Source organism: Cannabis sativa, chromosome 1 (genome assembly GCF_029168945.1).
Source record: "Cannabis sativa cultivar Pink pepper isolate KNU-18-1 chromosome 1, ASM2916894v1, whole genome shotgun sequence".
NCBI classification, from domain to species: domain Eukaryota; kingdom Viridiplantae; phylum Streptophyta; class Magnoliopsida; order Rosales; family Cannabaceae; genus Cannabis; species Cannabis sativa.
Genome location: NC_083601.1, coordinates 18,244,628 through 18,261,289, shown reverse-complemented (window position 1 = coordinate 18,261,289; position 16,662 = coordinate 18,244,628).

Here is a 16,662-nt window from a genome sequence, read left to right as displayed (position 1 = left end):
GCATAATTAAACGTTATCTTAATCTTCCATCGACTGAACAATTTGTATGGTGGATTAATTGTACTTTGGGCTCATACGTTATTTGTTGGGTTTTATGCCCTAAATAAAACTCATTTCAATATCATCAGATTTACTTATTAATATAGATCAGAAATAACATTTAATATTGCATGGTTCACATGATTTATTTCATGATTATATGTACATAATGTATAAATTCATCTGAAACCATTTTCACATACTTGATCCTGTTTATTGTGTCGTCAACACTTTGGAAAGTAAACATGACTATGTGAATAAAGTTTCCTAGATTTATCAGACACAGGGTTTTACTGATATGATAATCTTCAACAGAGTTTACTTACATTTGGAGAAATACTATGTTCTTTCCAGAGCATTGGTTAAAGTAAAGCTCAAGTTGGATGCATGGAGTATGCATCGGAAGGGACCGATATTGAACTTTGACTTAGATTTATTAAACTTACCGTAATATCTATTCAAGTCAATATCGCCTAGTTGATCCTAGATCAAATGATCTTAATCCTGTTATGATTAGCCTCAATCTCAAGAGGCTATTCGTATTCTTTGATTTGTTAGTTAAGCCTACTTTTGGGTCAGGGTGATACTTACATTTTGGGAACACGGTAGTGCAATTGAGTGGGAGCGCTAACATAAACATGGAATCTATAGCTTCTATCTGGCGAATAGTAAGTAAAGGATGATCTCCTTCGAGCTTGACCAAACGAAAATAAATGGTGGAGATCTCCTTTCACATAAGCTGAAATATCATTTATACGGGGTTAAGTATTTTAAGGATTAAATACATTGTAGGGTGTAACGGTAATCTAATCCCTTTACAGTGTAGATCATTCATATAGAGGATCATTGATCATATTAGGATTATAACAATTGATAACTAATGATGTGCCTATATGGTGGAACATATAGAGCATTCTATATACTGAGAGTGCAATTCTAAGTTCTATGCGTGGATTCAACGAAGAATTAATAAGTCAGTGAATTTAGGTTAATAAATTCTTGATCTGCTTATTGGAAGCTCGGTTATATAGACCCATGGCCCCCCCACTAGTTGAGATAATATTGCTTGTAAGGCTCATATAATTGGTTTTGATTAATCAATTATAATTCTCAAATTAGACTATGTCTATTTGTGAATTTTTCACTAAGTAAGGGCGAAATTGTAAAGAAAGAGTTTTAGGGGCATATTTGTTAATTATGATACTTTGTATGGTTCAATTAATAAATATGATAAATGAAAATATTATTTAATAATTATTTATAGTTATTAAATAGTTAGAATTGGCATTTAAATGGTTGAATTTGAAAATTGGCGTTTTTGAGAAAATCAGATGCAGAAAAGATAAAACTGCAAAATTGCAAAAAGTGAGGCCCAAATCCACAAGTATAGGGCCGACCACTTTTGTAGGGTTTTCCCTCTGATATTTTCATTATTTTAATGTCAAATAATTCAAATCTAACCCTAGTGGAATGCTATAAATAGATAGTGAAGGCTTCAGGAAAATTACACTTTTCTTCTGACTTTTCATTCAGAAAAAACTGAGCCTCTCTCTCTCCCTATCTTTGGCCGACCCCACTCTCTCTCTCTTCTTCCTTGAATTTCGAAATTCTTAGTGTAAGAGTAGTGCCCACACACAGCAAGTGATACCTCAATCATAGTGAGGAAGATCGTGAAGAAAGACTTTCAGCAAGAAGGAGTTTCAGCACTAAAGAATCAGAGAAAGAGATTCAGGTTCAGATATTGATAATGCTCTGCTACAGAAAGGAATCAAGGGCTAGATATCTGAACGGAAGGAGTCATTATATTCCACTGCACCCAATGTAAGGTTTACTAAACTTTATATGTGTTTATTTCATCGTTTTAGAAAGTTCATATTTAGGGTGTTAATCAACATACTTGTGAGTAGATCTAAGATCCTGGTAAAATAATATCCAACATTATTTTAGATCTACATACGATTGGATTCTCCATTTAATAACTGATAATTTCTCTATAGTTTTTTGGAAAAACAAACGATGTTTCTGTAAAATTTAATTTTAATATTACTTTTATTAAAATAAATTTTAGTGTGTAAATATATTACATACATATAAATATAAATATATGATATTTTAAATGTGAAAATATACCTCATTATTTGAATATGACTTTAATTGAACCCCATCATTACAAATTTAACAATTCGAAACCACAATTTAAATAAGCATGCTACATGAGTACTGAGACAGTATGAGATATAAAAAAAATGAATAATCTTAGAGATAAGCTTGGCTCAGAAATATGTTCTCACTGTTAATAGCATGTAACAATAAAAATCATCACTCCATACCAGAGTGACCACAACCAATGTGAACTGATAAAAAAAGATGGATTCGTCTCAATTAGCGCCTCTGGATACTCTTCTATAAACTTGGCCTTAACAGCGTCATTAAGCTCTTGAAGAAATGCACAGTCACTTTTTGCCTTTGATTGTCCAACGCACGATTCATCAACTAACAAGACCCAACTAAAATGAGGACAAACTCAACAGTAACCAAATGCAACACGACACCATGAAATACATACCCATAAACTTATTTCCAAGGTCACTAACTTCAACATTAGAACCATCCACTACAGTGATGCTACCAACCCCACCACGGATAAGATTTTTAGTGTTTAAGAGCTCGCGGGGCCACAATTAAGCACACATATACTGGCTTTCTCAAGAGCAGTCTGCCCCTGTTCAACCCATATTCTACAATTTTTAGTTTTAGATGGAAAATTTACATAACGAAAAAAGATATATAAATCTCATTTTGCTTAAGAAAAACCAACTGTATCACACATTGTAGTATATATATATACATAATGTTGGAATTATTTTACCAGGATCTAGATTTACTAATATGAATTCTAAAACAATGAAAATAAACACATATAAAGTTTAGAAAACCTTACAGTGGGTGCAGCGGAATATTATGACTCCTTCCATTCAGATCTCTAGCCCTTGATTCCTTTCTGTAGCAGAGCATAATCAAGATCTAAATCTGGATCTTCTTTTCTCCTTCTTTGATGCAGATTTTCCATAGTCTTACATACTATGATTGAGGTACCACTTGATGTGTGTGGGCACTACTTATTCACTCAAGTGTTTCGAAATTTAGAGAGAAGAAAAGAGAGAGAGAGGCATGTAGCTTTTCTGAGAGAAACCAATGTTCAAAGTTATGTGTTTCCTGAAGCCAACACTTTCTATTTATAGAATACCCTCTAGGTTTAGGTTAGAATTGTATGGCATTAAAATAATGGAAACTATAAATGGTATTTCTTTTGCATGTGGCCGACCATACAAAAGGAATTGGGCCTCACTTTGCAACTTTCCCATTTTGTTATTTTCCATTCCTATTTTCTCAAAAATGCCAATTCTCCAATTTAACCTTTTTAAATGCCAATTCTAATTATTTAATAACTTAAAATTAATTATTAAATAATATTGCCATTTAATATATTTATTAATTTAGACATATAAAGTCTCTTAATCAATAAATAAACCTAGAATCTCTTTTCTTTACAATTTCGTCGTTGCTTAGTGAAAGTTCATTAAGTAGACATAGTCTAACTTTTAGAATTATAATTGATTAATTAAAATCAATTAAGTGAGTCTTACAAGAAGTATGGTCTCAACTAGTATGGGGACCATGGGTCTATATAACCGAGCTTCCAATAAGTTGAACCCAATTTACCAAGTAAATTCCCTAACTTATTAATTCCTTATTGAATCCACACTTAGAACTTGGAATTGCACTCTCAGTCATATAGAACGCTCTACATGTTCCATGATATAGACACATCATTAGTTATCCATTGTTATAATCCTAATGTGATCAATGACCCTCTAATAGATGATCTACATTGAAAAGGCTATAAGTTACCGTTACACCTTCAATGTATTTTATCCTTAAAACACTTAGCTCCGTATAAATGATATTTCAGCAAAGTGAAATGAGATCTCCACCATTTATTTCTGTTTAGCCAAGCTCGAAGGATATCATCGTTTCACTTCTAAATTCCTATAGAAGTTATAGATTCCATATTTGTGGTAGCGCTCCCACTCAATTATACTATCATGTTCCCAAAATGTACGTATCACCCTGACCCAAAAGTAGGCTTAACTAACAAATCAAAGAACATGTATAGTACTCTTGAGATCGAACCTAACCATATCAGGATTAAGGTCATTTGATCTAGGATCAACATGTGATATTGAATTGAATAGATATTACGGTAAGTTTTAATATATCTAATCAAAGTTCAATATCGGTCCCTTCCGATGTATACTCCATACATCCGATACTGGTAAACTTTGCCAATGTCCTGGAAAGGACATAATACTTTTTCAAGGTGTAAGAATACCTATCGCTGATTATACCATGTCAGTCTAAATCCAGTGTTCTGACAAATCAGGGAATAAACTTTTGAACATATACTTAAGATTATATTCCACTGTGCTGACAACACTATAATCTTTAACAAATTCATATGTTCTGGACTTAAAAAGAATTCATACATTATATACATATAATCATGAAATAAATCATGTGAACCATGCAACATTAAATGTTATTTCTGATCTTTATTAATAAGTAAATCTGATTATATTAAAATGAGTTTTATTTAGGGCACAAAATCTAACACATAAAATGCCACATCTAGAGCTTACAATTAGATATACATAATACTAAGTACTAACTCCATTGAAACACAAAAACTAACTCAAGATAAGATGTTAATGACACAGTTACCCAATTATAAAGATATTAATGTATGTTTTTGTAGAAAGCAAAAGAGGATGACGAGGAGTGTGAAGGCAAATAAGGACGAGATAGAGATGAGGGTGGCCTTGTGGCTGACGTATAATCCGCGTCTGTGGTGATTATCGTTATTCTTATCTTCATCAGAACCCATGGTTACTACACCACTTTAGATTGATATGTTTTGAAGGAAATTAATATAATATGTTTGACCAAGAATATGGATGCACCATACAATTTTTCAAAACTATTCTTTTTTATCGTTAATAGTATTATGAAGCAATATTATCCTAACACGATTTTAATTAATAATATAGATGGTGGATGGTAGATGAAAGTTAACCGAGAATCGTTAAACTTGCTGTTATTTAGGCACAAAAATAGTTAAACTAAGAATTAAAACATTATTATTTTAATAAATTGTTATAAAAAAAAGTTACCCAATAATTTCTTATAAACCAAGAATTCGGTTATATAGCCACATTTTATATAGAATAGATATATATAAAGAGATTGTCTAGGTAGGGTTTGATATGCAGAGGTAACTGTGTGCTGAGATAAAGAAAAAAGAAAAACAGAAAAACATCAACGATCCATTGATCTGTAATAGATTTGGAGATGGAGAAATTGGGTTACGACAATATGTTGGAGATTCTGAGAAGATTAATAGAGGACAAGAACAAGAAAGAACTGATACGATACAAGTGTGTGTCCACATTGTGGCACAACGTTATCTCTGATATTCATATTCGAATAATATGGTCGCAAACCCCTATTGGCAGGATCTATTTCCGCATCATGCGAGCTCCCCCTTTCGTAAACTACATAGTCTCACGCCTATCACCTACTACTTGCACTGTTTCGGAAAGGCAGTTTTTGAAGACTCACATGCTTTCCAATTATAATGAATACAACAAAACAATTTTCATTCCCATGACTTGGGACCACGGGGATAACCGCTTCGACTCAAATAACTCTGTCTTCATCGACTGTTGCAACGATTTGCTTCTCCTATTTCACTTCAAATACGATACTTACTACGTTTCCAACCCCTACACTAGACAGCGCGCCCACATACCTAAACCACCTCATCATCATTACGCAAAAGATAATATTTTGTGTGCGGCTCTAGCTTTCGATCCTACTGAATCTAGTTTTTACAAAGTTGTTATTATCATAGGTGGTGGTGATGATGATTTTGAGGTTATTGACATATTCTCTTCCTCTACTGGTAAGTGGAATCTGTTGGAGAAGGTAGTTAGTAGTTTAGTTATTTCTGTTATTAATTAGTTACACAGTTATGTATACAGAGTTTGTTACAACTCTTTTTCTGCTTCTCTTAACAGAATTCTGTTCTTGTATTTTACTCATCATAAATATATATAAGATCTGAGAGACTGTGTAATTCAACACAACTCTTTTTCATCATTCTCAACTTGGTATCACTGCTACTGGTTCTTTTTCCTTTCTCTGTTGAATCTTGTTCTTGAAGCAGTCTCCAATGGCGTCTTCCTCAAATGCTGGTCTTACGCCTGAAGGCTCCTCTTCCTCCGCTGCCACACATACGAATCAACTCCCGGTCGTGCAAATCATTTCCAATGATATTGTTCCTCTCATTCGTCTTGACCGTAACAATTTATTTTACTGGCGCTCACAGGTGTTATCTACTGTCCGTGCTCGTCAGCTCGAAGGATTCCCCAATGGAAATCGTCCACGACCTCCATGTTGAATATATTTTACCAGGATCTAGATTTACTAACAAGTATGTTTCATTAACATCCTAATATGAATTCTAAAACAATGAAATAAACACATAAGAGTTTAAGAAAACCTTACATTGGGTGCAGCGGAATATAATGACTCCTTCCGTTCAGATCTCTAGCCCTTGATTCCTTTCTGTAGCAGAGCATCACCAAGATCTGAACCTGGATCTCTTTCTCTCCTTCCTTTGATGCTGATTCTCCTTCTTGTTGGTTGATTTTCCACAGTCTTATACACTATGATTGAGATACCACTTGATGTGTGTGGGCACTCACTCATTCACTCAAGGATTTCAAAAATAAAGAAGAAAAGAAGAGGGAAGTTGCGGCTAGAAAAATTTCTGTGAAGGAATGAGATGTGTCATTTTTTCCTGAAGCCATCATTACCTATTTATAGGTAACCATTATTTGGCATTAAAATAACGAAAAAATAAATGATAAAACCCTATAAGTGTGGCCGGCCATGGGCTTTGGATAATGGGCCTCACTTATGCAATTTTGCTGTTTTATCATTCTTGCATCTCATTTTCTCAAAAATGCCAATTTTCAAATTCAACCATTTAAATGCCAATTCTAATTATTTAATAACTAAAAATTAATTATTAAATAGTATTGTCATTTAATATATTTATTAATTAGACATATAAAGTCTCTTAATTAATAAATAAACCTAGAATCTCTTTTCTTTACAATTTCGCGCTTGCTTAGTGAAAATTCATAAACTAGACATAGTCTAATTTTAGAATTATAATTGATTAATTAAAATCAATTAACTGAGTCTTACAAGAAGTATGGTCTCAACTAGTATGGGGACCATGGGTCTATATATCCGAGCTTCCAATAAGCAGATCAAGAATTTATATCTTAAATTCACTAACTTATTAATTCTTCGTTGAATCCACGCATAGAACTTAGAATTGCACTCTCAGTATATAGAACGCTCTATATGTTCCACGATATAGATACGTCATTAGTTATCCATTGTTATAATCCTAATGTGATCAATGATCCTCTAATAGATGATCTACATTGAATAGGCACTAAGTTACCATTACACCTTCAATGTATTTTATCCTTAAAACACTTAGCTCCGTATAAATGATATTTCAGCGAAGTGAAATGAGATCTCGACCATTTATCTCTGTTTAGCCAAGCTCGAAGGATATCATCGTTTCACTTCTAAATCCCTATAGAAGTTATAGATTCCATATTTATATTAGCGCTCCCACTCAATTATACTATCATGTTCCCAAAATGTACGTATCACCCTGACCCAAAAGTAGGCTTAACTAACAAATCAAAGAACATGTATAATACTCTTGAGATCGAACCTAAACATATCAGGATTAAGATCATTTGATCTAGGATCAACTTGTGATATTGAATTGAATAGATATTACGGTAAATTTTAATATATCTAATAAAAGTTCAATATCGGTCCCTTTTAATGTATACTCCATACATCCGATGCTGGTAAACTTTGCCAATGCCCTGGAAAGGACATAACACTTATCCAAGGTGTAAGAATACCTATCGCTGATTATCATGTCAATCTAAATCCAATGAACTGACAAATCAAGGAATAAACTTTCGAACATATAATTAAGATTATATTCCACTGTGTTGACAACACTATAATCATTAACAAATTCATATGTTCTGGACTTAAATAGAATTCATACATTATATGTATATAATCATGAAATAAATCATGTGAACCATGCAACATTAAATGTTATTTCTGATCTTTATTAATAAGTAAATCTGATTATATTGAAATGAGTTTTATTTAGGGCATAAAACCCAACAAACTCCCACTTGCACTAATATAAAATAAAAAGTGCATTTCAAATAATCTCAACACCTTGATATACAAATCAAGTGTAGTAGTAGTATACTCCTCGTAATAGGATCTGACAGGTTGAATTAACCACAACCTCTCCTTCACCATTACTCTTCCTTAATCACAAAATTATTGATAATGTGAAATTCCTCTCTATATGTCTACTCTTTTGGGATACTGGATTCTATACCTTTGGCAACTACTTTTGGTTATTCAGGAAATAACACTAGTAGTTAAGACAGGTTGGAACGGTGCCACAATTGTATAGAACTTTCCTTGGACTGAATAAGTACCTTTCCTGCAACTTTAACATTCAGTCCCTCTCTGGTAGACCTAGAGATTTCAGATAGGTTTTTACACTTCTCCAAAATCACTACTCCACCCCCAGAGTAATCACCATCTTATCAGCAGACTTTCTAGCACAAAGGCAAGTCTCGAAATCTGATGTGGTGTAGTCTAAGAGTTTTAAACACACCCTTATTGACTAACATATAGTTCCTCTTCTTAATCTTAAGATTTACTTGATTGTCTTCCAATGTTCTTCTCCTGGATTAATCTGATACCTACTCATTACTCCCACTCAACAGCAGGTGTCTGGTCTAAGGCATACTAAAGCATATCTGAGACCTCTCACTGTTGATTTAAGAAATTCTTTCATGACTTTATCTTTTCTGGAATAGTTGAGATTTTTTCTTAGATAAATAAAATCTATGCCCAGAAGTCGAGAAGCTTCTATAGATTGCCATTAGAAAGAAAATGCTTCAGCATCTTACTAAAGTAAGTTGCTTGCACTAGAGTAAGTAATTACCAGGTATACCACAAGCCATTGGTTTAGATAAACTCAAACCTATAATACTAAGAACAGAAAGTTTTGTTAAGTCCATTGAATAGACTTATTAACGAAAATTTCCTTTTATGTCCTTGTAATAGAAAACTTTAGGTTACTCCATGTGAATGGATCAAACCATAGTTCTATTGGCTTTTCTTCTTAGTTTTTTTATCTTGACAATCCATTACTTGTTTAAACTCACAATGGATTTTAATCACTAGTGTCTTCCAAGTCATAAGAAGGTGAGTTCCTAGAAATTCTCCCACTACGACAAGGTACCGTGAATTATGTCTAAGAAAACTAAATGGTATTGACTTCTTTGGTTGTGACAAGACAACAGAGGCAGTGGGATCATCTTGTATCGAATAAGATGATAGAACATTTATGGAATCAAGAAAAAAATATCTCCTTTATTTGCTACTTTGTTTTTCAGACTTAGTCATTTTCTTAGAAAAGTAGTATTTGTTTAAACAAACACTTTCTTATCTATTGACTATGGGATGGTCCACCCCTAATCACTTAGAATAGCTAACAAACATGCAAACCATGGTTAACAGTTCTAGCTTTTCTTAAGATTTTGATTAGGTCATCCATGAATCTAGTAATGATTTACTTTAAGTATACAACCATTGCATCATTCTGAAATTGTATTACCATAGAAGGATTTAGGCAACGACTAGTAACTAATCATCAATATGCAAAGCGAAATTTCTGGGGAGGTGAGTTTGGATATAATTCAAAAGTCAATTTAATGATCTTTGAACTGCATATCTACTAACTATTTCTCCACCCCTATCAGTTCGCAAGATCTTTAACCACTTACCTTAATGTTTTATCACCATTGCTAGAAATTAATGAAAATTTTAAAACATTTCAAATTTCTTTGCATAAGGTATAATCTAGAGTGATCGTTTTAAGAATGCAACGAAAAACTCATATCCACCTTTGAATGTACATCCATCTGCGAATGAGATGAACTTACTTTCAGTGGATATAGGCATATTACTCTTTGCAGAGATTGATCTTGTCAAAACCAATATGAACAAGATACAAATGCCATAGATTAAAAAAAATGTGGTTGTGTCTTTTTGATGATTTAGGTTTAGTTACATCAAAGAGTTCTTAGAATAGTGCAAGTAGATCCTGGTCACAGAATATTAAACTCATATTCCATACAGTTTGAATCCATTGATAGAAAATGCTTATTAAACACTTTTGAAAGTGAAACTGTATTGTAAACTGGAATTAGAAATATAAGAAAATTTCTGTTTGGAATCTAAAATTAAAGTCAAAGACTTAAATTTATACCAAATATAATGAGTAATTCTTTCTTGGACCAGCACTACTAATTTAACTCTAAGTTTGATTTGCCCATACAAGTAGAAGATTTCTAAGATTGAGGATTTATATCATTTTGGAATAGAATTCGGGATTATAATCATATGCGTCATTTAATTCTTGAAGAGAAAAAAATAGAATGACATGAAATGATATATAGACCATTCATCCAATAATATGTTATTAAGCTAATTCGAAATGAATAAGCTAAGAGGAATTAGGATAATTTCGGTTATAAATAAGAATCCAACGATGCTTCGATTAGCGAGAGTCAAAGTAATCTTATTTACACAATCTTCTTGTTTCATATTGTAAAAATACTAGTCTAAGGTATCATCAATTGATGAACAGCTAGATGTTGCATATACAATATTTATCTTTCGAGATCTAACACTATTATGTATGTCTAATGGTGAAAATCCATTATGGATTTATCTCATTAGATAAACAAACCAAGTTAGACCAACAATAAAGATTCGAAATTAAACTACAATTTAATAACAAAAAATAACATGGTTCAATATAAATTCATACACAATTCAGAAATTATTAAACATATAGCAAGTAGGAATGACAAGTGAAAATACTAAAACATACAATCCTAAATAATTTTCAAGGTCTTCAACAAACTGATATCAGTGTCCCGTTTAGGCAAGAGTCAAAGCTACCATCCATTGAATAGAGTTGTCAGCTCATCTAAAATGTTAAACATTCTAGCAACCTTTTATTCGATCAAGATTGGAATCCAGCGTTGTCCCGTTTAGGCGAGAGTCAAGGCTATTCTATCTTATGAGCTTCCACCATTTTTTCATATTTTGTAAGTCAAATACAGTTGCCACCATTAGGGTGATCCATACCATATAAAACACTTACAAAGCTACTTATCTTTCGAGATTAAACGGTGCTAACTTGCTAATGAACGTTCCTCCATTAGGGAGGATTACTCACTAAAACAAAAGCTATGTAAAACTAACAATGGAGATCGAATGTCCTAATAATAAAGCTCATTATTTAAAGTGTATTTTCTTCTAATATTTATTTTAATCAATTTATTTTAAATATATATATTTATTTAATTAAAATTTCCAATTTAGAATGAAAAATTCTAAATATAAATTTTAATTTAATATTTATAAATTTTACTTAGATGGATATGAAAATAACATGAATTATTTTCATCTCAGTAATAATTTCCAATAAATATTTAGAAAAATATTCAATTTAAGTTGTTACAAAATTAATTTAAATTAATTTACAACTCAAATTTAATTTTCTATAGATATACATTGCATTTCGAAAAATTGAAGTATTTCAAAATACTATTTTCGAAAAAATGCTTTAAAATAAAATAAAAATAAATTCTGGAAAAATTATTCTAATTTAATGTTGGCCCAAAATTAATTAATAAAATTAATTTACAACAAAAAAATATAATTTTCTTATTTAATTAAATATATATATGAAAAATTTAAAATATTTAAGTATCATGATGAAAATCAACTTAAATATTAATTTTCTATTTAATTAAATACACTAGAAAAATACTTCAAGCAAAACAGATAATATCTATCTAGATTTTCATTGACTAATTAATTCATTTTCTAATTAAATATATTTTACTTCATTTATTTTAATTAATTTTATGAAATGAAAAAATCATTGATTTAAGTTGGTTCAAAATTAAAATAAATAATTTACAACTTTAATCTATTTTTCAAATAAAATTCGAAATTTCTACATTTAAGAAATGCAATTTTGAAATTGTGGAAAAAAAAAGATTAATAAAATAAAATAAAATATATTTTGAAAATTATTCAAATTTAAGTTATATGAAATAAGATTTCAAACTTAAAATAATTTTCAATTTTAATTAAATAACATGAAAATAATAATATTAAAATATCATGATGAAAATCAACTTAAATATTTAAAATTTCAATTTAATTAAATGTATTAAATTCAAGAAATAAATAATTAAGTATAGAGAAGACTTAATTATTAATTCTAATTTAATACTAGGAAAATATACTTAACTTAGATTGTACCAAAATTAATTATTAAACAATTAATTTCACAATCTATGATATTTTCCTAATTAAATATTAGAAAAAATAACTAGTTCTAAAAATAACTATCTAGAATAATTTCATTTACTAAGTGTTTTTCTAAAATTAACTTTAAAATATTAAATGAAAAAATAAATTTCATATATTTTAAAAGTTAATTATGTTGCGAATTCAATTTTAATTAGGTTAGACTTATATCATTAACGTAATACAATTATTTAAATAAGGCAAATGGGCCTTCACAATTGGGGTAGTTCATGTGAGGGGGAGCTGGGTTCAGTATGTCGTACCCATTTCTATTGGCCTCCAACTCTCACACAAGGCCCAAAAGAGAGGAATTTAACCTTTAAATAAACAATTGTTATTCCTTGAATAAGCCCAAATCTAATTGGGCCTAAATAAATTTACTTATGTCAAAATTTATTTTAACAACCTAGTCCATTTACTTAGTAAAACTTAAATGGGCTTCCTATATGCATCTAAGCCCAATAGCAAACATATAGGCTCACACAGGTCAAAAGATTTGGATGGATCCTATCATATTACTAGGTTTACACAGATGAAAGAAATTACAAAATTTACCTGTTACAAATTATTTATAAGATTTATTGACAATTGGACTATGATTAAAATCAGATCATTGGATCTGCCAACAAGTTAATCATAACAATTTAGATCAAATAAATAAGGTTTGTAAAAAATTTTTTTGAATACATAATAATATAATCAAACAATACAAACAAATAACTGATCTGGAATATCTGGAAAGTAAGCTAAAATATCTCAATTTTAAAATTTAAAAAAAAATTAAATTTTAAAATAAATATCTTAACTAGAATTCAAATTTAGGTTGTTAGAGAATATTTGAAAAAATTCAAAATTCAACAAACTCCTAAATTTCTTAAATTCTAACAAAAAATTAAAAAAAAATATCTAACCAATTTTTCAAATATCAAGTTTATTCAAAATTTAAATTTATTTGAAATTTCTAATAAGATAATATAATAAAATATCTTAAATTTTAAATTTAGATATTTCATTATATTCTGAGTCTTATAATTTAATCAATTTAAATATTGCATAAATAAACTAATTAAAAAATAAGATATTTTATATGGTTAGAATATTTTAAAAAATAATAATAAAATAATAAGTTTGAAAAATTTATGGTTTGAAACCCTAAAATATCTATTCAAACTAAACTAACCAACTTTTTTAAATCTTCATGTTATTTTTACCAAAATATAATTTTAATAAAAAAAATGTCTAATAAGATAAAATGTTAAACCTAACATATTCCTAATCTTATAATTTTAATTAATAAAATATATTTTGAAAATAACAAATTTGAAAAAGATATGATATGGTTAGCAAATTTTTGAAATTAGTACAAGATTATTTTTAAAAGATAATATTTTAATATCAAAGTAAGATCATTCAAATTTAAAAAAAATATCTGATCTTATAATTAAAATAAATAAAATAATCTAAAATTTTAAAATTAACCATAAGGCTCCTTTGTGAGAAATCAAATTTTCAAAATTCAAAGCCTACTAATATCAGAAACTAATTTTAATTAATTAAAGAATTAATAAAATTAATTTTATTCTGAAAATTAGATTTTTAATTGAAAATTTAGATTCTACACAAAATTCTACCAAAATTTGGCTTTTGTTTCAATGAAAAACGATTTTTGAATCAAAAGTTATGACGAAAACAAGTTTGAGGCAGAGGGGTATGCATTGCATACCCCTGTGCGCGCGGAATGGGGTGTCTGGCCGAGCAAAGAGGCTGCAAGCAGCCTCATTTGACCGTGGGACGTGGGCGCGAGCTGCCCTTCAGACAAGGAGCTGTCCCAGCGTCCGCGCGAGCGCGTGTGGATTCAAATCCTCATATTTTCGTTCAACTTCAAAAAATCATAACTAATTCATAAAAAAATCCAAATTGGGTTATGTAAAAGAATAAATTTATTAATTTTTCGTCTACTTTTCAGAAAAAATAATTACAGATCGAAATAAAAAAATATTTGAGTAACATATATTGCGATTTCTAAATTATCATCAAATAAGCACATAAACCACATGAAACCATCCAAATCAATGCATATCATCGTTTTAATTCATATTTTATGAAAGTAAATCATTACCATGGCTCTGATACCAGTTGTTGGATATATTTTACAAGGATCTAGATTTACTAACAAGTATGTTTCATTAACATCCTAATATGAATTCTAAATCAATGAAATAAACACATAAGGGTTTAAGAAAACCTTACATTGGGTGCAACAGAGTATAATGACTCTTTCCGTTCAGATCTCTAGCCCTTGATTCCTTTCTGTAGCAGAGTATCACAAAGATCTGAACCTGGATCTCTTTCTCTCCTTCCTTTGATGCTGATTCTCCTTCTTGTTGGTTGATTTTCCACAATCTTACACACTATGATTGAGATACCACTTGATGTGTGTGGGCACTCACTCATTCACTCAAGGATTTCGAAAATAAAGAAGAAAAGAAGAGGGAAGTGGCGGCTAGAAAAATTTCTGTGAAGGAATGAGATGTGTCATCTTTTCCTGAAGCCATCACTACCTATTTATAGGTAACCACCTAGGTTTAAGTTAGAATTATTTGGCATTAAAATAATGAAAAAATAAATGATAAAACCCTATAAGTGTGGTCGGCCATGGGCTTTGGATAATGGGCCTCACTTATGCAATTTTGCTGTTTTATCATTCTTGCATCTCATTTTCTCAAAAATGCCAATTTTCAAATTCAACCATTTAAATGCCAATTCTAATTATTTAATAACTAAAAATTAATTATTAAATAGTATTGTCATTTAATATATTTATTAATTAGACATATAAAGTCTCTTAATTAATAAATAAACATAGAATCTCTTTTCTTTACAATTTTGCCCTTGCTTAGTGAAAATTCATAAATTAGACATAGTTTAACTTTAGAATTATAATTGATTAATTAAAATCAATTAACTGAGTCTTACAAGCAGTATGGTCTCAACTAGTATGGGGACCATGGGTCTATATATCCGAGCTTCCAATAAGCAGATCAAGAATTTATATCTTAAATTCACTAACTTATTAATTCTTCGTTGAATCCATGCATAGAACTTAGAATTGCACTCTCAGTATATAGAACGCTCTATATGTTCCACGATATAAATACGTCATTAGTTATCCATTGTTATAATCCTAATGTGATCAATGATCCTCTAATAGATGATCTACATTGAATAGGTAGTAAGTTACCGTTACACCTTCAATGTATTTTATCCTAACACTTAGCTCCGTATAAATGATATTTCAGCAAAGTGAAATGAGATCTCCACCATTTATCTCTGTTTAGCCAAGCTCGAAGGATATCATCGTTTCACTTCTAAATCCCTATAGAAGTTATAGATTCCATATTTATGTTAGCGCTCCCACTCAATTATACTATCATGTTCCCAAAATGTACGTATCACCCTGACCCAAAAGTAGGCTTAACTAACAAATCAAAGAACATGTATAATACTCTTGAGATCGAACCTAAACATATCAGGATTAAGATCATTTGATCTAGGATCAACAGGTGATATTGAATTGAATAGATATTACGGTAAATTTTAATATATCTAATCAAAGTTCAATATCGGTCCCTTCCGATGTATACTCCATACATCCGATGCTGGTAAACTTTGCCAATGCCTTGGAAAGGACATAACACTTATCCAAGGTGTAAGAATACCTATCGCTGATTATCATGTCAATCTAAATCCAATGAACTGACAAATCAGGGAATAAACTTTCGAACATATAATTAAGATTATATTCCACTGTGTGGACAACACTATAATCATTAACAAATTCATATGTTCTGGACTTAAATAGAATTCATATATTATATGTATATAATCATGAAATAAATCATGTGAACCATGCAACATTAAATGTTATTTATGATCTTTATTAATAAGTAAATCTGATTATATTGAAAT